General features: G+C 32.9%; 1 long non-coding RNA gene across 1 annotated transcript in view; it reads right to left on the reverse strand.

Annotated features, from left to right (window-relative positions):
• LOC107520861 overlaps window positions 1-24927 on the reverse strand; it is a 275913-nt gene that overhangs the window by 69876 nt on the left and 181110 nt on the right. Inside the window, exons 6-7 of the long non-coding RNA XR_004952511.1 lie at window positions 22028-22147; window positions 105-163 (exon numbers count right to left, since the gene is read on the reverse strand). This is a non-coding gene — a long non-coding RNA (uncharacterized LOC107520861). The remainder of the gene's footprint in view (window positions 1-104; window positions 164-22027; window positions 22148-24927) is intronic.

Below are 24927 nucleotides of genomic sequence, written 5' to 3' on the forward strand. Positions count from 1 at the left end.
ATGGTAAATTTGCTTTTTAAAAAGCAATATGTAAATATTTAGTGTTTTTATTTATTTATTTATTTTATTTTTTTTAATACCCATTAGAGAAAAAGAATACTCACATCTGGACTTGTGCTTCTTTTTGAGGCTATTCGGTGTCTCTCCTCAGCTCCTTCCTCTCCTATTATGGACAAGAGAAAACTCTAAGAAGACTGAATAATCTGGAAAAACATTTCTACATTTATTTTTTGGTGTGTGTGTACCTGTGATTTCATTTTTTGCCAGTTTTAAAAGAAAAAAAAAGCAATATTTTCTCAATCGATAGCCTGTTCAGTGCTTTAAGTGCTAAAAGTAACTACATCCCCTAAAATTTATTGATATTACATGCTTATCATGTACCAGGATTGTTCTAACCAGTTAATGCATTACCTCATTTGAACTTCACAGTGACCACCTCGTGAAATATTACTAAAATATTATTTTTCCCTTTTCATGTCTGCATACTTCTTTTTTATGCTATAAAATCAAATGTTCTCTGGTTTCTCCCCAATTACTTTGGTTTTTGCACATAAAATATAAAAACTATGGAATAACCAGGTAGTTGAGTTCTCTACTTGACTCTCTTGTCACTCCGTCTCTGTTTTCTCTCCTTCTCTTTCCTGTGTTTGGTAGAACTAATGCACTTAGGAATGAGTAAACTCTGAGTATGCCCTAAATTATAGGCTTATTCATGACAAGGAAGCCTCCAAAGACAGAGAATTTTTCTTAAAAAAAGCAATAACACTTAATAATGAGTAATTATTAAGAAATAAGAGAGATATAGCTGCATTTATACAAGAAGCTTGAGAAAGTATTATATCGGTCATTTGTGTTACTTTTAAATGAAGAGTCAATCAAATGAAGGGCCAAGCCTCCACGTAAACAATGAAAATACTTAAAACATTGTGGTCATAAAGATACCACTGGATCTCATCTACAAAATTAGTTGAGTGAAATACCACAGAGATTCAACATTCGAGAGCCATATCTTTATGTAAGGCATGATAAATTAAGATATAATAGTATTTACTGATTGACAATACTAATGATATTGGAATCATTTTGGTACTATTTTCACTCTAACAGAGATCTTCAACTCATTTAACCTAAAATAATAAATAATAAGTCCAAGAACTATGGCAGAACTATGGCAGAGTTTGGGATAGGAGAAGTGGTGAAGGATTTTCACAACTCAAAACTCATACAACATTGAGTAAATCTATTTTCTTCAGTTATAGGGCAGGCCTACATTTCTGAATGTTTAGACTACAAAACTAAACTTTCGTTCCAATCTTTGCTTTTTGGGCCTCATGTATTCTAGCTCATAATCTCTGAGTCATACTCTAACTTTCGGATCTCTTGCCAATCCCCAAACTTTTATCTCTATTTTTACTTGAAATTTCCATTAACCTGAGGAAGATCATTCCATGTGTGTTCATACACATATTCTCACCCTTATTTGAAACTTCTTTTTTCTTTTTTTGCTCATCTATCATTGTGACCTCAGAAGAGCAAGCTCTTTCTCCTCTCTAAAACTCACTCCTCTACCAGGACTTTATTACATTTCCTTCTAATTTTGGAGAGTACTATCTTTAAATATCTCCTCCTCATCTTAAGTGGCAACTCTGTCTCATCTTCTTCCAATTCTTTCTCGTATTCTTCTAATTCAAATAAGAGGAGTTTTTAATATTATAAAATACCAGTTACATCAAAATGCACACACAGTTTTCTGCTATCATTACTTCTCTTATTGCTATCCTATTATTGATGCCTTCTTTCACTATTAAAATTCTTATATATAATAGTATCTAATTATTATCCATGATTTTTCAATAATTTCTTCAAACTTCCATCAACCGCTCCACTGAAATTACTGTAAAGTCAACAAAAATTTCCTTCTCACCAAAGTTCAGTGATTTATTTCAGTCCTTGTCTTTCTTTAAGCCCCCAACAGTTATCCTCTTCCTTGACCATTGCACTATAACTCTACCTGTTTGACTTCATCTCCCTGAATGTTATCTTCTCTGTCTGTAAAAACATAGTATTCTGTATTCCTCCTTTGTCTCATTCCTCCTAAACTCTCAATTTCTTCTTTTATCACATTTCCTTTAAATGTGTTCATCTCCTTTAACTTAGATTAAGAATTTCTAGGGATGTATGGTTATATTATATTTGTAGAACTGTCTATTTCTTTATTCTAAAAAGGTATAAAATTAAGATATAGCCTCTAACATGAACTTTACTTTTTATTTCTTCCAGTGACTACTTCAGGAGCACTTGTTTCCTGAAGTTCCTCTAACTTCCTGCCCAAAAGGCTCTTCTGTAAATCCTTTTGCATCTATAGTCTGTCTCATATAGGTCAATACCCGACTCGACTTCATTCTTTACTCGTGCCTATTATTTTCTTTTATCGTTTCTGGTTTTACTCTTTTTTTTTATTTTATAAGCAACAACTAATTTATTTAGATATCTCTCAGGAATATAAAAGAAAACTTTTGGATTTTATTTCACTTAAAGTCTCATCAAAATAATATGGTATTTTTAGCCCATTGTATGGTGATGGCTCATGAAAAACTCATAGTAATTTAAAATTTTCATTTATTTAACTTAGGAAATTTAAAAAAAATTCAAATTTAAGAAAATAAACTATCATCTCTTTTTTTTCGAATCCAATTGGTAATTTTTTTTTTTTTTTTTTTTTTTTTTTTTTTTTTTAGGATTTCTTATCCCATTGCCCTGGAGAAGAAAAACAAAACTCCCTTGACCAAAGCTTAAAATTTCATCCTAAAACAGGAAAGAGAGAAAATAATTTATTTCAATTCTTTGTGTAAATCTAATGTTTTCTGTGTCATGAGAAGGCTGCCATTTTTCCAGTAAGTAAAGATGCCCTATACTATGAAAGGTTGCCATTTAAAGAACAACTGGGAAGCAATTCAATGAGGAGGAATTGTTAAGGACAGGTTTCTTGCTGCATTCCAATCATGTTCTTTTCAAAACCTGGCTTTATGGATTTTAAAGAAATCCTGAGGGGGCACTCTTTTCCTTTTGTCCCACTGAAATATCATCATTAAACTCCTCTGAAAATGGTTTCTGATATGATTCTGCTTTCCAGCTGAGGCAACATTTTCTATAAGTAATAACAAAACAGCTGAACTGAGTAAAAGCAAACTGGGCAGATAGGAATATCAATCCTGATGGGACCAAAGGGAGGCCTGTGTTAACTTCTGAAGTACCTGAACTTTTCTGAACCAGTTGGTTTTCACTGAAATTGGAAATGCTCTTTTACTTTCGAATCCCTGCCAGAGGGGGCTGCTATGGTAGACTTCTCTAGCTATTTTTCTTCTTTTTCAGAGGAATTCAAGACAGGAGATGTCAATGTGTGTGCTTAAGCATAAAAGTGATCATTTTTTAACCACTGGTGGGAAAGTAGTTTGCCAGTGGGGAGCTGAGTGTTGAAATCTGGCATTAATCCAGCAAGTTGGACCAATAGATCACAGATAACTACACAGCATATGACAGTGGCTTCTCTTGCTTAATATATATAAAAAAAAAGAAGAAGAAGAAGAAGAGTATTGAGAAGTGAGACAGGAGATTTTTCAAAAGGTACACTACACTGCTCTATTGACTTAAGCCAGCCACAAGGAAATTTAAAAACAATTTAGAGAATAGAGTGCAACTACCTCTGTGAAGATCACTCTTCCTAACATAGGTGGATGGGGAATTTTCCAGTATGAAATATTCTCTGGCATGTGTGTTTACATTAAGGCTTCAACAGATACTACATTGCATTCTAAAAGTTTGGTGAATTTAAGCTGAACAGACCATTTATGTTACCCAAAAGTAACAATAATGACACCGCCGAAAGTGGAAATGAAAGTAAATAGCCAAGTTCTTTCTCTTGAGAAAAGGTTAATAAAAACAGAACTCCAATCCGTCCACCAGGATTATGGTGAGCTGGGTTTCTGCATAAGCGTGGCTAAAAGTTCCAACTGTCATGCTTTTCACATCAGGTCACAAATGCAAGCTGCTCGTCATTTTTAAATAATCATCAGGAAAAAAGTGTGATTTAAAGAAATCATCCTGAAATAAAAAAATCAGAAAAAGATTCCAAAACAAATTTTTTTCATTTTCAAAACATAATTGAATTACCATGATTAGAAATGAGATTTAAAACCCTAATCATTTGAATTTGGCTATTTACTTCCCTGCCCCAATACATTTAAATTAATCTTTAATTAAAATAGGTAAGAAACAAAAAGTAACAGCAACACTATTATATATAAAATATGTTTCCCATAGGTCTCTTCAAATCAAAAATATAATTTTTAATGTCTTTATGAAAGGAGCTAAATGTTTTCTCTTCCCATTTTCTTTAGGATGAAGTCAGAATGTATTTATATAAATGTCATTTCTCTTAACTTTTTACCATATTTATTATTTTGAAGCATGCATTTCTACTCAAGTATTCATTTATTCACTCAGCATTTGCTGGATGGCTATTGTGCATAATATTGAGCTTAGTGCTGAAATAAAAAGTAATAACTAGGTTAGTGGTCATAGTTTACTTTACAAAAACTAAAATCATGCAACTATAGGAAATAAAGCTATTGTTTAGAGCTATTGTGGATGTCTTCCAGTCTCTTATTAAGACCTTGCGTTGAGAATTCAAAGCCTTAAGCTTATAATTTTCTTTCTCCAAATTTTCCAGTGCATTTAGAAGCAATCAACAATTACTTTCCTTATTTACCCTAACATTTCTATAGCAGTTGCTCTTTGGTTACCTAAAACTTTTCATTTATAAGCATTTAATTATTACAGGTGACTACATGTGTTAATTTAAATTAATGTTTTGCCATTGTGTGCCATGAGCTAGCAGAGCAAAGCTGGCTCATGGATGCCTTTGAATCTAATTAGCTAAGAGAGCTACATACCAATTCTCAATTTTGAGGCTCTGTTTCCGTGGATCCATTTCTAGTGCCAATTTGTTTTTTATTATCTCTATAAAAGGTACCTCAAATCATAATAGTTCAAAACAACTGTTTGACTACCTTTAGAGTTTTGTGGGGTAACTGGGTTCACCTGAGTAATTGTGATGCCCCCATGTGGGGACTCCCATGTAGTTTCAGTCATATGGCAGCTGCGACTGGAATCAATCTGCATGTTCAACTGAAATGCTAACATAGCTGGGCCCTCTTCCTATCCACGCAGTCTCAGGGCTTCTCCTAATTGACATGACCTCTTCATATGACCCTTCCAAAAGGACAGCCAGACTTCTTCTATGTGGCTTATGAAAGTGAGTATTCTGAGAGCAAAGAAATAGATGTTGCCCATCCTCTTAAAGGCATGTCCCAGAGCCGACAGACCATCATTTCTTCCATATTCGTCAACTAATGCAAATGGTAAGACATCTCAGATTCATAGAAGGAATGTATTATAGGAGGGCATACTGGAAGATACAGTTCACTTCATTAGGGACCATTTTTGGAGACTAGGTACCATAGACAGTTTGGAATTTCTGTTTATGATTGTCATAGTAATCAAAACAGCATGGTACTGGAATAAAAACACACGTAAATCAATGGAAGAGAATACAGAGCCCAGAAATAAATCCACACCTATATGCAAGAATATACAATGGGGTAAAGGCAGACCCTTCAATAAATTGTGTTAGGGAAACTGGGAAGATGTATGCAAAAAAATGAAACTGAACCACCTTCTTACACCATATACAAGAATAAATTCAAAATGGATTAAGACTTAAATGTAAGACCCGAAACCATAAAAATCCTAGAAGAAAACACAGGCAGTAAACACTCTGACATTGTTCTTATTAATATTTTTTCTGATATATCTCCTGGGGCAAGGGAACCAAAAGAAAAAAAATAAACAAATGGGATTACATCAAACTAAAAAGTTTTTGCACAGCGAAGGAAAGCATCAACAAAACAAAAAGACGACCTATGAAATGGAAGAAGATATTTGCCAATGATACATGTGATAAGGGGTTAATATCCAAAATTTATAAAGAACACATACAACTCAACACCAAAAATAAATCTAATTAAAAAATGGGCAGAAGACCTCAATAGGTATTTCTCTAAAGAGGACATACAGACATAGCCAATAGACATATGAAAGATGCTCATGGTCACTGATCATTAGAGAAATGCAAATTAAAACCACGAAGAGATATCACCTCACACCTGTCAGATGGGCTATCATCAATAAATCAAAAAACAAGTGTTGGCGAGGATATGAAGAAAAGGGAACTCTCGTGCACTGATAGTGGGATTGCAAATTGGTATCACCACTATGGAAAAAAGTATGAAGGTTCCTCAAAAAATTAAAAATAGAACTACCTTATGACCCAGTAATTGTGCTTCTGGGTATTCATCCAAAAAAAAAAGAAAAAAAACCGCTAATTCAAAAAGATTTATGCCCCCTTATGTTCACGGCAGCACTATTCACAATAGCCGAGATATAGAAGCAATATAAGTGCCCATCAATAGACGATTGGCTAAACAAGTTATAGTATAATGGAATATTACTCAGCCATAAAAAAATTAAATCTTACCATTTTTAATGACATGAATAGACCTAGAGGATATTATGCTAAGTGGATTAAGTCAAAGAAAGACAAATATCACATGATTTTACTTATATGTGGAATCTAAGGAACAAAATAAATGAACAAACTAATCGAAAGCAGACTCATGGATACAGAGAACAAATTGGTAATTGCCAGATGGGCGGGGTGGGGGGGGGGTTGGAGGTGTTGGGGGCCTGGGTGAAAAAGGTGAAGAAATTAAAAAGTACACATTAGTAGTTAACAAAACAGTCATGGGGATATGGAGTACAGCATAGGAAATATGTGTAGTGCTACATGTAGTGCCAGGTGGGTAATAGAGTAATCATGGGCAGCACTTCATAAATTATATAAGCATCTAACATTTGTGCTTGTCACCTGAAACTAAACTAAATTAAAATAAACAAAAGTAAAATAAAATAAAATAAATAAAATAAAATAAAATAATAAAATTAAAAACAATTATTATTTTGGGGGTCTATAACACATAAGTCCATATTTTAATGATTAGTATTTGAGTTGCATCTGAATTATAGGCCATTTACTTTGTCAATGTTGATAATTTTCCCTATTATGTATATTTTGTCATTTATTCTGGATATCAGAATTGATAGAAAATGATAGGATAACCGAATATGGTATTTTTGGTCTAAGTAAGCCAGACATTGAAGCCCAATGGAGATTGTTCTTATATTCAAGGAAATAAGATGATACTTACTACAAAAAGATACAGTTTGTTAATGTGATAAGTTTTTTAGCTATCATAAGGTCTAAAATTTATTTTCAATAATGACTGTCCCTATGTCTTTATACAGAATAGCTCCAGAATATCAGAACATATGAATATAAGAAATGCTATGGAAATATGTTTTCCCTCAATAGACTTGTCTAGTGTTGCATTAACTTTGATAGCCAAGAACATGATAGAAATTTAAGATTATAGATTCATTTTTCTGTTAAGCTCTTTCAAATGACCTGTATAACTATACTGATATCTTTAGCTGCCTTAATGCTAAAATCTCAAATTTTGAGATTCCCAACTGAAGAAGAATTGAAATTTTAGAATTACTATGGCCTTCCATTCCCAGGTAATGGAATCACAGCTTTTTTTTAATTGTATTAAATTTATTGGAGTGACGCTGCTTGATAAAATTATATAGGTTTCCAGTGTACTATTCTATAACACATCAGCTGTATATTGTATTATGTATTCACCACCCAAAGTCAAGTCTCCTTCCATAATCATATATTTGACCCCCCCCCGACCCTGCCATAGCTTTTCAATTCACTAAGATTTAATCCTCTCAAAAATAAAGTACACACATGACTATTTCTAAAATCCTATCCATTCATATTTCCTTCTAAGGTTCCTAGCACATTCATATCATCAGGTAGGTCTTTCATAGAAGTTAAAATTAAATTTAGACATTTTTATTACTTTCTTTTAAAAAATTTACTAAACCAAGTAGGCCAAGTAAAGTTTTATCAAATAAAATGTCTGCCTTCAGCAAAATGATAGTTCTAGTTGGTACTCAAATAGCTTAATCCACCCATCCAACCCCTTTCCTCTCTGCCTTCCATCTTTCCTTTATTCTTTTTTGCAAGTTTACTCAGATGCTCCACTCTTAGGTTCTTCAAAGGTCCTACCTCTGTTGCTCTATTCCATCTTGTTTTTTAAAATATTCTTGATGTCCAATGACAATGCCTAATATATAAGGAAAACTGCAGACACAAAGTTTGTATTTGAAAGAAAAATTCAACAGCACTCAAAGAAATGTAAAGGTATTTAGACAGCTATTTAAACCAAACGAATGAGACCTTACACCTACACCTTTAAATATAGACTGTCTTCCCTTAAAACTTCTTTTTACATAATGAAAGAAGAGAAACTGTCAAGCAAATCTACTCTCATTTTCATTCTCCCTCAAAATAAACATTATTTATCTATGTCCATATTGCAATTAAGGTACGCCAGCTATGTTAGGTATCTAAAGTAAAGTATTGTCAAATAAACTAATTGGTACACAGAAAGAATTAATTTACTTTACATGCATAAGGCACATAAGGCATTGATCCCAGGGTTTATTTACTCTTACTGAAGTGTCAGCTGTTTCAAATGCTCTTCTTATTGGAAAGGAACTTTTTATAATCATTTATATCAAGTTTTCTTCACCATAAAATTCTCCAGTGTAAAATTTATTTCCTTTTGCATATAGGTTTTCTTCTACTCTATCTCAGCAAATTCCAAGTCAAAATTCATCTCCTTAATGAATTGTTAATATTTAAGACTATAATAGACCTTTGGTTTTGGTTAAATTTTGGAGGAGGAAGAGAAGTGATACAATGGGAAAAACATTTTTTTCCATTAAATAGAAATAATTGTATTGCTATTGGAAAAGGAAATAAAGTGGAAATTTGAAATGCATAAGATACACAAAAACCATGTCCTCAGAATTCCTCCAGCCAACAAAAGGAGAAAGGATGAGGAAAATAAGTTGAGCAACTTTTTGAAGAGTATAATTTAGAAGCCTAATCATATAAAATAGCTACAGCCATTTTTAAAACATGCGTAGACAAATACCACAGCCAGCAATTGTACTTGGGATTGCATTTTTCCAGAAACCACAGGGAGGTAATATAAGGTGATAATATACTCTTGTATTAAAAAAATCTACTCCCTGCTGTTTCCCTACAGGAGAAAGGCAAGAGAAACAAAGGCTGGTTTTAAAAGAAAAAAAAAGGAAAAGAAAAATATAGTCAGTTTAGTAAAGTAATTATTTTCCCTTTTCGTAACCAACTAAAAATTATTTTTCAAAGTATGCTCACCACATTTAACATGTTTAAGCATTACTTTTATTCCCTAAAGGGTGTATGGCCATTCCTAAAATAGCAGAAGAAAAATGATTAAAAAATTAAAGTTTTTCAAGAGGAAAGAATGTTTACAATAAAAATTTGTATTACCTAAAAACAGTTCAGCTATTTGCAGAAGAAAACTACTCGTCTTTCTGTGGGATTCCCCACCACTACATCCCACGCCCCCAAAAAGAAACCAAAATATTTTATTTAGAACGCACTCTGTTAATCAGTTAATTGGTTGTTTGAATTATACTAGCTATATGGTCAGCCTAAACCATTCCTCAAATCTGAGACCTTTCAAGTACCACCCAGCTAGATATCCTACAGATACCTCAATTTTAACATGTCACAAATTGTCCTTCTGATAATCCACCTTCCCCTACACCTATGTTTGCTCTTCCTTCCATGGAACCAACACACTTGCAGTCCATCTTCTCCATAGATCTGGGAAAGCCTAGTCAGCTCCTGTCTCTAACAGTGTCTGCAGCTCATCACTGTGTCCTAACAACTATTATCTTTAATAGCTCTTAAATCTGCCCATCTTTCTATTCCTTGCACTCCCTCTATTACCATATCTTAGATATTATTATACCTTACATATGGTTTAGAAAATTCAAATCACCTTAAGTTTCATTATCTGTAGATAAACAAGTTTAGTATGCTGCTGTATATTTTAAAATAATGTGTGCATATAAAAAAATCTACAATATAGAATAATTTCGGAGGTTTAGTCAGATTCGTGTTTTGTTTGTTTCCCTGCTTGAGAAGAACGCTTTAGAGGTGGTACTTAGCATCACACTGAATTTTAAAAGAAGCTGGATAGCAGATAATTCACTATTCTGCCCTCCAACCAAACCCCAAGAGCACCAAATATCATGTATTATAACTGAAAAGCAAGTCAATATCTCACTACTAAAAAGGCAGATGGTACATTAGGGTCTTGACTATCAACTGAATACTCGGCTGGATTAATGCCCATCTCATTCCAAACGTTTAAAATGATATAGCTAACATTATATTTTCATAATAAAAGCAAGATACATCTATTGAGTGCTTATAATGTGCCAGAGACTGTGCTAAGTGCTTCCCTGCTTTATCTCATTTAATTCTTAAAACTACCTTACAAGATGGATACTACTGTCATTATCCATTTTATAAATGAGGAACCTGAGCCCTAAAGATATTAAATCACCAAGACGAATCAGCTAGTGATACTACAGTTAGAACTTTAAGTTTTATTTTACTCTATACTCATTGCTTTACTATTGATGGCATTGCCTCCTCCTCATTAATACCTGGTTTTCACTTAGTATTTATAAAGACTAAACATTACATTTGGATTTTAACAATTTATGAAGTTGGGAGCTTTTACAGTATGCACTGTCATGACAAAAAAAAAAAAGGAAAAGGAAAAGAAAAAGAAAAATAGAGACAAAATCCTGAACTGCTCTCCTTGGGTTAATCAGAAAATAAAATAGCACTTAAAGCTCTTTAGTGGAGGAAAAACGGTGAAATTAGAATTGTTTCATTCCCAAAATTAATTGTTTCTCTTCTACCATGAGGAATGTATCTGCTCTTTGATGAATTGTTGACAAGTTTGCCACACTGTGGGGGAGCACGTATGCTATACTGTGATGTTGTAAAATGAAAATGTGAGATGGAATTCTGTTGCCTACAGCTGTTAGCTTTTTAAGCAGCATTAGGAAATTTCATCAAATTACTTCTATATATATTAGAATAAATAATAATAAACTATTTTCTTTCCACTAAAACATAAGTATGTAATGAAGAAAGAACAAGTAGGGCACAAAACTGTCATCCTTAAAAAGACTCACATTAGCTTTTGACAGAGTGCTTCACTTTCAAGTGGCTTAAAAGAATGGAGTAAAAAAATATATAAGATATTCAACAGTAAGCAAACTTAGAATAAATAATTAGGTATAAGATCAGAAATGCCTCTAATTTCTGCTTTGAGAAGAAAATTGAACAAAAACTCGCTGGACAATTTGTTTGTCAGACAATGGTCCAGAAAATTCAGAAATTTTATTGTATTTAATACGTACTGTCCTAAGATGCACTTAATATTATTATTCCCATTTTATAGGTGAGAAAACTAAAATGTAAACTTCATGATCTTCAGAAAATCTAAGGGCTTTTTAGCACTAAAGCAAAGATTCCAAGTCTGGTTTTATGACTCCAAAATCTGTGTTTTCTACCTTACTGCATTGTATTATAAGGTATAAAAAAACCCAAATAGGTAAAAAAAAAAAAAAAAAAATTAAAAGAAGGTGTTAGATTCATTATTACCATTGCTGTTTATTAGCATTAAAAGCTTAATTTTTTTTTTTTTTTAAGTAGGAAATAGATAATCTGGGCATCTGAGAAGAAGAAGCAACATTCATCATCTGAAGAATTTTCAAGTCCCATGAGTGGCTTTGAATAAAAAGAGCAAGAGATATAGTTCTTGACAGTCATCTTGTGGCTTAAAGCTTATTTTCGAAAGAGAACAAGTGGGATATGAGCCTATGTACAATTAATATTCACTGTCACCTTTACCACATCTGCCATTTGCATCCTCTAACCAACAGTTCCTTCATGTCAGCTAATCTCCCTTACTCAGACAGCGCAACCTAGAGTGCAAGAATTGTGCTGTCAAACCAGAAATGTTTTTTTGTTTCTCAATTTTTTGCCAGAATTCCTCCCTTCTAATAAAAGTACAGTTTCCCAGATCCAAAGCAAATGACCTTTTCTGATCTTTCCTTTTCTTTTTAGTCATTGTCTAAATAAAAACCACTGACATATCTTGAAAGAAAAGCTCAAGGTAGGAGTTTGCACATGAACTGACTCCTTTGGTATTTCCCAAACACGATTTATAAATCAAACATCAGTTGACCCTTTGACCCATTTCCTCCAAAGTTCTTTGTATCTGTGAAATTTCTTTCACTCATTGATGGAAGTTTGTCTTTGGCTGTTTTGCAAAGCTTTTTGGGGGGAGACATGGACAGGCAAAGGCAGCAACTCCCAGTGTTTCACTCAAAACTATCGAAAAGTGTCTAGAAGCTACACCCTAACGTTCAGGATAAATGGGTACTGCTCTCTATCTAAAGAGAATAATCAACGTAATTCTAAATTAATCACATTCAATTTTAAGGACAAACCAAAATGTCTATAGGGCTAACAATTTGAGATAATACAGCAAAATGCATTGGCCCAGAACTTACAAATTTTGGTACCTCTAAACCATAAGAATTCAGTTTTTAGTAACTGTTATTCTTCTATTGATCTGCCAAGCAACTCTCATTTATATATTTATTACCTTGGTGGTATAAATATTTTTTTCACATAATGGTTACAGTGACAATTAAATTAAATCCAGTGATTAGAATATGCTCTCCAACTTTGAAATTAAATGCTTTGGCTTCCCTTCAATTTTCATGTTCTATGACAACACCAATAATGCTTTGGCACTGGAGCACCTCTGAAAGTCTATTTCATTTGCAGGCTTTACTTTTATTGCTAGAGCCTATATTCTGCCAACCAGATTGTGGAGTGACTAATCAGTCATGTTGGTATAAATATCTACATTTGATAAAATTTTTTTGAAAATCTCCAAAGTATAAATCAGGATCTTCTGAGGATTGACTGTGATTATAAGCTTTTAAAAAAAAAAAAGTTCTAGAATATGCATAAGTAGAAATATCATTTTAACTAAATCTATCAAAATTAATAACTTTGTACCCATATTTTGACCATTCAGAATTTTTGGCATTCCTTAATATGAGAAATATTTAATATCCGGGAGACATTTTTCATTAAAATTTGTAAGTACAAAATTGAAGATATCTAATTGTGTTTGCTCATGTATATTATTTCATTTTTTTTCATCATTTCAACCTTACAAAATGGGGTGGGGGAGGGTATTATAGGCCATTTTATAAGTAAATTGGTTAAAGTGCTATAAATCTAAGTGACTTCTCCAAAGTCATACAGCTTATAGAAATAGGTTACAGAAATAGGAGGTGTTGGGGCCAGATGTAGGCACGGCCTTCTAATTGCAATTCTTCCATTTAACAAAATGCCAGAGGCCTGGGTTCCTTCTCCCACACCTGTTAAAGGCTTCTGGAAAGGCCAGATGAATTACCTAATTTTCACTGCTTCCACTTCTTGACTGGAAAATTTTTCAGTAATTTTATTTATGTAGTGAGAAAATTATAGTGAAGAGAGAATAGGAGAAAGAACAGGAAAGGATCATGTTGAAATTGCTAATGGTTTTATGTTTGGTGCAATCTTTGTAGATTTCTGTTCTGAGTTTTTTGCTATTGTTCTTAGTTGGAAAGTCCATGAGAGTCGAGCATGCAGTCTTATCTACATAAATTCATAAGTTCTTCTTAACTGTATTTAAGTCTGCGTTAGAAAACTGTTTTCTTCACTGTGCACCACAGGGTCCCATATAGTGACTGCAACAGAATAAGTGCTCATTAAATGTGTGTTAGACTCAATTGAACATTTTCTTCGTCTAAACAAAGAATCAAAATGGTCAAATTTTATTATCAAATGTCTGACTCAGCTCGGTGATTGTGTCATTATGATAAAGAAGATAAAGGTGGTGAGGTCAATTTACAAACATAAAGGTTGATACAAACTGATATAACCTATCTTCTAAAATTACCAATTTGCACAGGAACTTCATTTATTTTCTGCCCTTTATTATGTAAATCCATAGTATGTGTGTAGGTAATTAAAATGAATTAATATTTGTTCATTTTTCATGATGGAATTTTATGGCAAATTATTTCATTCACTTCTGGAATTTTCGCTTAGCTCTGAGAAATATGTAATTTTTCACATTTCAAAGTAGGTCAGCACAAATGATGGTTAGAGATATAATAACTAGTAAACAACTAGTCCAAAAGCCACATTTAAAAAAATAAAGGTAAATCCGATAGCGAACATTTACCTCTAAGCAGTCTATGTTCTGACAAGGCCAGTTTCTCATATTTTCAAACCCTAAGAGACTACCTAGGTTAAAAATATAAGCAACAGAGCCAATATTGTGGAATCAGCACCACAGAAAAGCACTGCAGTTGATCTATGACATGACTAAAACCCCACTGAAATCTTAATTTTTTTAATGTCTCGAGCTTTCAAATTCAGGATTTTTTTTTTCTTTTCCTCTCATATTATAGTTATTAGTTTTACTAACGATAATGAAATCCTCTGAAACTAGGAAATGAATTTTAACTTGGGAGTATTTTCACTTATTACCTATTCAGAATGGTTACATAATTCCTAAAATATGTAGCTTTGCCTGTCAAACATGAAAAACTGAGAATTATAGTTAATGACATCTGTTTCACAGGTATCATACTCTTATAGGAGACATAGTTTATGCTTCTGGACATTGTTCTCAGAGTGCCTCTCAAGCCTAAATTACAAGCACTATGGACCTTTAGAGGAATAAGAAGGCAATTTATTCTCTTTTACATGCAGCCTAGACTGGTGTTTAAAATCAAGGCTGCCAACACAGCAATTGTGTGGTGTTTCTTTAATGAGGGTGTTGCTGGACCAGAAACACAGCTGAGACATTTAGATTTATTTTATGGCAGTCCTGAGAAACAATCTATTCCTAATCAGAATAATTTGCCCATAAATGACTTCTGACAGAACTCCACAAGAAAAGCAAGCCTAAAAGTCCTAATCTCATCAAAGTTTCAAATCCCAAGAAGAGATACATATACCTTTGTTCAATAAGTTTGTATATAGACATGACTGTTAAATAGGTATAAACAAAATATGTTACATTAAACTTTCCCTTTAAAATGTTAAATAAAACTATAGCTGGCTTTAATTTTGATCTCCAAGCTTTAAGGATCTTAAAGTCCAGATGTCCAAAAGATTAACATTATTCAGTGTCTCCAACCTAATTTAAACTATTTTTGTTTAGCACAGATCAGAACCCAGGTTATAAAACTGTCCACTTTCCTTCAAGTTTTAAAATGAAAGCCAAGTTAATAAAAATAATTTATTTACTCTGAAAAATGCCGGTGGTCTCATTCTACTCTTCAAGCACTCCTTTTATCAAATTAAAATTAAATTATTAACTTGTATATCTCAGGAATTCTAATTTCACATGATTTTGCAAAATAGATCAGGAAATCAGACTTGTCAGAGGGGTCTTTTGATTCCAAAACATACAAGAAAAAGAAAAAAAGAGAAAATTACTTCCCAGAAGGTATAAGTAGAATGGAAAGTGGCAATCGGTGAATTTTATCTGATAATTTTTAAAAGTACATGCCATGATAAAAATACTTTACTAAAAATCTCTAATTAAATAACTATAAAATTGTTGTATGACAGTCTTGCACCACTTAATAAATTAACTGGGAGTATTCCTTTAAAAAATTTTTTCCAGATATTCTATACATGGCCTTTAATTAGAAAACAAATCGTTAATTTTAAGTAATCTTTCCTCTATATATTTTTGGTAAGAGAGCATTGCTCAATAATCTTAGCACATGACAAGACAAAATTTTCAACAGACATAATAAGCAATATTATATTTTTTTTAAGCAAGAGGTTTTCCAATGCAGCACTTCACAATGAACTGACATTTGGCAGTGAAGAACCTTTCTAAAGTTCAGGAACTGCATTAAAAAGAGAATTATAAAGGGCATCATTAAAATTTAGGTAGAAAACTGTTACTGAGCATTTCAATTACAGGGCTGCATGACTGGCAGTAAGAAATAATAGGCACAAATTAGTACTATTGACTCTTTCTTAACATCTATTCAGCTGGCCTGAGGAATGACTGACTTGGATACTGCCTTAAATTCTGTAATGCTGAAATATCTTGTCTGACTATCATTGCTTTCTGACTGTGACCCTTCTGAAGAACTTTTGTTGGTGCAAAAATTATAGACACAAAACATTCCTTAGAGACCTAAAACCTTATTAGTCTGATTGCAGTTCTATTTAGCACTTTCTCCACTTTTCTCTCTGCTGTAGATATACATTCTTTATTTAAATTTTACACAGTAGTTAGAAGCCGAGAAAATAAGGAGGAATGCTCATTCCATAAAATGTGATACTTCTAATTAGTCTGCTGAGACTTTTGGAATATGCATAAAACTGTAGATGTGGTATTAAATCACATTTTTATTACCCAGAAATTAATGTTTACCATGTGTATGCAAAGGTGTTAAGGATCTGAAGTGTAAGTTGTAAAGATACTAATAGTTACTTGTTTCTACAAAGTAGTTCACGTGTATTTTTTTTTTTTTAAGAAAAAACAACTTTGGATGAAATATCTTGCTTTTCTACTTTTATCATAATTTTTAATGTAATTTTACCAGTTGCTAAACTGTTCAAAGAAATGTATACTCTGGTGATATCTGGATTATATTCTATTTGGGTAAGGTCTTTCCCATTGTTTCGGTAGTTTAAATAAGCTAGAAAAAGATAAACTCTAAAAAACATAGAGGTCATTATTGAGGCCAACATTGCATTTAGCTCACTAACAGAGATATAACTTTAAAGATTTAAATAGTATTTGGCTGTCATATTTATTCACAAGAACTGACAAATTTGGAATGGCTGACAGACAGGAATTGATTTGTGAGTTTGTGGGAATGGAAGGAAACCAATGGAAATGCCCTTATTAAAAATCTGCAATGTTTTACTCGAGCTAGGTTGCCATTATAAATGTAAGAACGGGCTTGATTTCATTCAGAATTAATGTAGTTTGAAATTGAAATGAGTCTCACTTCCTGCCTCCAGGACATTTCTAGGGCTGTTTCAGAGACTCTACCTAATAAACAGAACACATGTGCATATGTGTGTGTACCTATGTATACATTATACCCACCAAAAAGACAATAATAAGGTAACAGTTTGCTCAAAGCAAAGAATATTAATTGTGGAGGCAAAACCCATAACATTTAGGAAATGTCCATTTGTAAGTTTAAAATACCAATATCGACAGCTATTAGTTCTATTTTACCTAATGAACTTGGTTAAGAAGAAATACTTAATAATCAAATTATCTTGAGTTCATCTCTCCTCTCCTTTCCTCCCTCTGTTTCTCTCAACATTGAACTTCTACCTACATCAGAAACTGCCAGTACGTCACTCATGTTGCAGAGAAAATCAACTGTATTCCATAATAGAGATCACACAATAAAAAAGAACCAAGTCTGTTTTATTACAGTGAATACAGATGTCAAATTATAACGTACACCTGAAAATTATATAATTGTATTAACTAATGTTACCCCAATAAACTTAAGAAAAAAAATTTTTTTTTAAAAAAAAGAAAATCTGAACCGACCAATTACCATCAATGAAATAAAATCAGAAAAAAAAAAAAAAGAATATTATAGTGAGGTTTAAACAATGTTAACTACAGAGAGGATTCAAACCAAAGGAAGAAATGTAGTTTAGCTTGAAATGATAACCCTATTCAAATTGGTTTCATTTGAAAAATAAATGTCACCTTGCAATTTTGAGAACTATACCTTCACTTAAGCTCCCAGACATACATTCTAAGGAGCCTAAATCAATCTGAAATGTCAAAAATAAAGTAGTTGAAAACAGCTATTATATGGTATGTGGCAGCTAAAGTTCTACGCCACTCTCTTGTTTTCCTCTCCAATAGAGCCCATGAGGCTTTTATAAAGGTCATCTGGTTTGAATTCGATCAAATTTAAATTGATAGTCTATTATTCTGATGGATCTTTCAGCAGAAATAATCTAGTCACCAATTCATGTGGTGACAGATTTGACAGCTGAATTCATAATAATAAGTTCTTATTACTCTGCTGGCACAAAGTTTATGTTATTGGATGGATCTAGGCTGTCTGTGATACCTTGAAAGGTCACATTTTTATCCCATGAGAGACCTTTTACTAGCAATGACCACTGCAGATGCAAGAGAAACAAGGAGTACATATCAATTCCAAGGACCACCCAAAATTCTGAGGCATCAAAGATAACCTAACACAAAACATCGAAATCCTTAAAAAATAAAGGTATACAATGAAATTATTTAAGCTGGGATAAAAGCAAGCATAAATATATTTTGAAAAACTAGATAGTATTATGTTAAAATAACTCTGGGCTCAAAGTGAATTCTAAGGACAATGATATAAAACAGAAAAAAACAGAAAAGAGAAAAAACAGAAAAAAGGCATTTGAGATTAATGATGGTGACCTATAAACAAATGGAAGATAAAGCAGATTATTCAGACGAAAGAATAATTAGAGGCAATGATTATCTTTTCATGTGACAAATTAACAGATTCTCTTGAAGTGAGGTAATCTATGTGATAATTTGAATCTACATGAACAAAAGCAAATAATATATAATTTAGGAAAACAGTAGTCAGTTTATATCAATTATTTGGCTCCATTATTCTAAACAATTTTAATTCAACAAATAATATACTTTAAAAAAATATTTATTTCTTGCCATGTAGTTTAGAAGAAAACTAATTTGGGATCATAATTACTTCTGAAAAACTTCATTCACAGAACTAGTTAGATGAGTGTTTGATTGGATAAAAGTACGTGTAGACCAAGGTTAAAACTCTACCTAATACAGTCTGTCCTCCAGCCCATAGATTCATGTCCTTCAAATGCCAAATACATTCGCCCCTTCCTAAGCTTCCCAAGAACCTCATCCTATTTAAGCATTGGCTCAAGTCTAAAATTTCACCATCTAAATCTAAATCTCATTATCTAAATGATCTAAATTAGGGCTGATCTGGTTCCTAGCTATAATTTATCCTGGCTTACAATTATTTTGCATATGTGGGCCTGTGAAACTAAATAAAGTTATGTGCCCAAGTTGTAAGCACTCACAACCTACACTGGTGGAATCAGCATAGGATAAAAATTATAAACATTCCTTTTCACGAAGGAAGAAAATACAAGGTAAAAAGAAGTCATTGGGTCTAAGCAATTTTAAAACTCAGCTCAGTAAATTCCACCAGAGTCCCTTGATTAAGTTTCAAGGCTTAGGAATAATCTTTCATGGCTCTCAGACCCATCCTCTAGTCTCCTGCTTTTATCTTTTGAGTTATTCCTTCTTAGTCATTTAGGTAGGAAGTGTTGGTAGCCTGCTTCCCAACAGTAGAATTTTGGGTATACGACAGCCTCTTTTCATTTTCTTGCTCATGCCTGCTCTCTCATTCTCCTTTCTTCCCTCCCTCCCTCCCTAAACACATTGTTTACAAATATATTATAAAGTGGTTCTCAAACTGGATCATGCATCAGAATCATCTTGAGGGCTTGTGAGAACACAGATTTCTGTTGTTAGATCACAAAAGATAATTTGTGTAGTTAAAAGTCTCTCTTAAATGCTTCGACATCTGATATCAAAGGGTAATGGTTCTCTTTTTAAAAAGCATCCCCATAATGATGTCTCAGGTGCTATGCAATGTTCTGCAGACAGCCAAGGGGAAGTTAAATTTTTGACTCACAGGCAGAACTGATTTATTCCATGTTAATTTTATTTGACAGCAGGTGCCTGGTCTGTATTTCAGCCATTACATTATTTTTTTCCCTCTTGCTTCTGAGAATCTAACCTAAACAAAGCTGGGTAGCCAAAACCTGGGCATAGCACCTGCTAAAGTAATGAAATCAAGAGAATAATGGTCCCAAATTTAGGACAGCTATAAAATAAAAGGGAAAAATCCATTTAGAATAAATTCAAAATAGCCAGATAAGTGTGATATTAATTTTAATATATCTAAAAATGAGATGTCTAGATATAGTAAAGGTTAAAAACTAAGAAAAATGTTTTTAATAAACCACATTGGAAAATTTTTTAAATTACTGAAATCATAATGAGTTTTTTAGGACCATGATAAAGTTTTCAATTCTTAATTCACTCTATATCTTAAATATCTTTCTGACATTTTTTAAAATGAATATACATAAATACTTTTCTAAAAATTTTCAAAAGACACATTCTCCTATGTAGAGTTTTAGACTCTCATAGGATCAGTCAAGAACCGTTCAATTTGTTCCTTTAAAATCAAACCTAAATACTGATTGAATGAGTGCTATCTTTTAAACACATCTGTAGTCAAACTCATGTTTTCTTTTCTGGTTTGCACAATTTTCTGTTGGAAGAAAGTCTGGAAGGACTTTCTATAACTTGAAAGACAGCCTGGAGATTCAAATTTAGATTTTTTTTTTTCTCCATTCTAAATCCCACCCAAGACTATGCTAATGGTTCTAGCTGTGATAGGATAGTTTTGATTCTAATCTCAGACAGCTCATGGTCATAGCCACAGAACTGAATCTGTTTGTACTGCACAGAGAGTACTGCTTCTCTTTCTGCTGCTCTGGCTTTACGGAAGCTATAATCCTTTATGGCCCACAGTCCTTTCCTCTATGCTTTGACTAATCAAGACTTTTAATGATTTCAAGTGTTTCTACTCTTATACCACAGATATACTAAAAGCAAATGTGATCGCTATTGTTTTAATAATATCTTCTATTCTTATAAATAATCCAGTTTCTAACACCTGTCAATATCCCATGAGTTTAAACTACCTTGCTATTAGCCTTCTGAAAAAAAAAAAAAAAAAAAAAAAGTCCTAAACTTACTCCATTCCATTCCAAACTCTGATGTTGCATTGATTGGATTTTTTCACTCTTTACTAAACTGATATGTCGATTCCTGATATTCTCAGAAGTTTAGCTCTAATAGAGGTGTCAAATTCATGTCTCCCTCTGTGAAGGCTTTAAAAAAAATGAAAGTTGTAAATTGATTTTGGATAAAGTTCAATCTCCCCAAACTATTTTTTTAACCACAGAAATAGCTAAAGCTTAAACCAAGGATGAGTATGATGGCTTGTGATTTCCTATTATATCATTTCTAGCTGCATGATGTATGTTAGGTTTCTTTATACCATCCTCCGCCACAAACACACCCCTGCCACTAAACTTATCTACTTTAGAGCTGATAGGCTATTGCCAAATAAATGCATCAAAGTCAAGTGATGAAGAATGTTGAGAATCAAAATAAACAAGGTGTCTCAAGTTATGAGCATTGTTTTGACATATGTCACTAGGCAAGACAATTGTCATTCTGCAAAAACAGAGATGCCTTTCAGAAACACGATAAACTTGATTCCTATTCCAATAGGTAAGAAACATTTTTTTAACATTCAATCCAAAGTAAACTTGACTTATTTCTCAATTGATTTTGTTTTTTTACGTGTGTGATTTTGCATACCAAAAATTAATAAGTGATTGTTAAAAGCTTTCGAAAGCCGTGGGGTTCAAAAAACAAGATGTCAAACTATATCCAACTTCACTGTATTTATAATCCTTTGTAAACCTCACTCACACTGCAAAGTGTGGATTCACCTAAGATTAAATTAATCCCTGTTTACACGTATCACATAATTCTCTCTTTCTCACCCCAAGGGACAACGCAGAGAATTTCTGAGGCGTGAGCAAGCATGTTAATTTTAGCCAAAATGAAATATAAGAAACTAAGAAATGTTCAGTTATGATAACAGTAAAATAAGAGAGAACTGAAGTACAACTCACCAATTCCCTCCTGCTCTCAGTCAGACATAAAAGTTTCTCCATTAAGAAACATGGTTCCAGATGTACAGTCTTGGGCAATTTCATAAGGACATTTTGACCTCATGAGTTCTCAATTGTGTGCTAAGAAGAAAGAAAGAGTAATGACCATTCAGACTTCCTAATATGGATGGCTTCTGTATGTTTAGCAGATTTGGAAATAAAAAGTTGCATATCCCTGGGTAAGTCAAGTTAGTTGCTACTTTATTAATCAGGGGTATTTTGTAGGGTTCAGAGTAATCTTGTAAAGTGTCTGAGGGGAATCAAAATTGTATTGAAAACTCTACATGATAGCAAAACTTGGAATTTAGCATAGTAAAACTGTACAACCCCAGCTCAAGTCCCAAGGCTATAACAGTTAAAGCAAGAAGTAAAATTATTTATTAACTAAGGAAACTTAACATATAATTTGACTAAGTCTTTAGGCATTCAGATTATGTATATATACATATACATACACACATATATATGTATGTATATGTATGTGTGTGTGTATAATCAATGTTAAATAGCCTCTGCCTTCCTTAAATGTCACTGAAGAATTACAGAGAAGACAGCAATCATCTTAAATGTTATAATATTCATAATTACTTCAGACGGATAGACAAAATGGTTTAGGTCTATAAACCTTTACACCCTTTACCATTTTATTTGTCTTCCCTGAACACTATGTATCATTTTCCAAAACATTTCGAAGAAGAAAATTCAGTATTTATATTAGTAAAATTCACGTTTTAGAAATAATAAAAAATAGACTCAACATTTAGGTGACTTGCCCAAGAGCTTTATGAATATGAAGTGACTAAATGAGGATCTAGGACCCCTGATTTCTGGTGCCATTATCGTCCCACACTACAGTATGGCTTTTTACTCCAAGCTCCATTTCGCATTTATTCAAATGTGTTATCCGAAATCATATTAGTAATCTAGATATAGATAAACTACTACATATAATGTAGTACAGTTTCTCTTGTGTTTTTGGCCACCTCATCTATCTTTTCTCATCCTATCCCTAATTATAAATGTATTATCCAATTCCCACATTTCAGGGCACAAATACTGATACAGGGTTGGTCAACATAAATTAGACCATTTCTCCTGGACACAGGATTGCAATGGTTGCACGGAGCACTAATCAGAGTCCAAGACTATCAAAAAAATTGGGAAAGTGATGATGTCTCTTCTGGGAGAATTATGAAACTGAAAGTGGCTAATGACGGTCAACTTCCCAACCATATGGAGGGAAACTGCCTGTAAAATAAAGTTGAGAATAGACAGGAAGAAAGAGGAAACAGATGGGGAGGAGAGTCCTGGTGAATGTGAGGTTCTAGGTTTACCCTTGAAACCATAGTTCCTACTTGATTTTCCATAGAACTTGAGAGCTTTCATAGTGTTCCTGACTTTTTGCTAAAGCTAATCAAAACTAAAATAACATTATGACAGTATTTTTTTGGGTTGTTCCCCTTATTCTGATAGCAGGTGGAATAAGTTTGGCCGTCTTGACTAAAAGAGTATATTAGAATATCTTTAGAAAATAACCTGAAAAAAACAACTTATTTCATTTCTTGTCTTATTAGAAAACCAGATTCCCCTTGTGGGGAAATTAATTACTTAAAATAATTTACATATATTTATTTTTACTAAAATTAATGTAATTTTCTGTCCACTTAAACTTATGATATTTTTATATAAATTTTTTCAGTAATTTCATTTCATTTTTATCCTTTCTTTTCAGTACTTTTTTATTTCACACTTAGAGATTTCGACCTATAAAGCCTGTCGTATGAGGCCTTACCTAAATATGTGTAGCTGCAGAAACTTGACCCAAATTGCTGATCTAATTTACTGTTGAAACTTGCCTGGAAAGTTTAATATTAAATATATATACATACACATACATATCTATAATCTATATATTTGCATTAGGGTTCTCTAGAGAAACAGAAACAATAGTGTATGTATATGTGTTTGTGTGTGTGTGTGTGTGTGTGTGTGTGTATAGTTAATGTTACCATATTTAAAATATCATATATATTCACTATAAAGAATTGGCTCATATAACTGTGGAGGCTGAGAAGTCCCATCATCAGTCATCTGTAAGCTGGAAAGCCAGAAAAGCAGATAGTGTTAATTCAAAACGGTAGTATAATTCGGCCTAAATCTGAAAGCCTGAGAACCAAGGAAGCCAGTGGTATAAATCTCAATCCAAAGGCAGGAGAAGACTCATGTCCCAGTTCAACCAATCAAGCAGAGAGAAACAAATTCTCCCCTCCTCTACTTTTTGTTCTATTTAGACCCTCAAAGGTTTGGATGACCTCCACCAATCTGGGGAGGGCGATGGGCTTCACTGATTCAAATGTTAATCTCATCAGGAAACACTGTCATAGACATCCAGAAATAATAGTCAAATATCTGGGTACCCAGTGAATTCAGTCAAGTTGGCATGTTAAATTAATCATCACAATATTATTCACTGTAGGGGATATATCTATATCTATAGGGGATGGATGAATGGATGAATATAGATAAACAGAGAAAAAAACAGACAGATCCTCTACCATGAATAATATAAGGTCAACAAGAAAAAATTTAGATGAGAGTAAAGGTCTACATTCACATTAAAGATAACTGCAACTAAATTAAACATAGTTTAGGGTATACCAGACAAAGTTATCACATGTAAAAAGACGTGAAATTCAAAATATACAGAAGTTTAGCAATAAGTAGAGAATGAATGAATTTTAACTTGTAGATATGAGTAGAATTCGTAGTATTTTATTGTCCACATCTGGCATTCTTCGATACTACATATGTCAAGGGAGTAGAACACTTCAGGGAATATAGACAGCTGTCCAATCAAAATT

This window comes from Rousettus aegyptiacus, unplaced genomic scaffold (assembly GCF_014176215.1).
Source record: "Rousettus aegyptiacus isolate mRouAeg1 unplaced genomic scaffold, mRouAeg1.p scaffold_m13_p_8, whole genome shotgun sequence".
NCBI classification, from domain to species: Eukaryota; Metazoa; Chordata; class Mammalia; order Chiroptera; family Pteropodidae; genus Rousettus; species Rousettus aegyptiacus.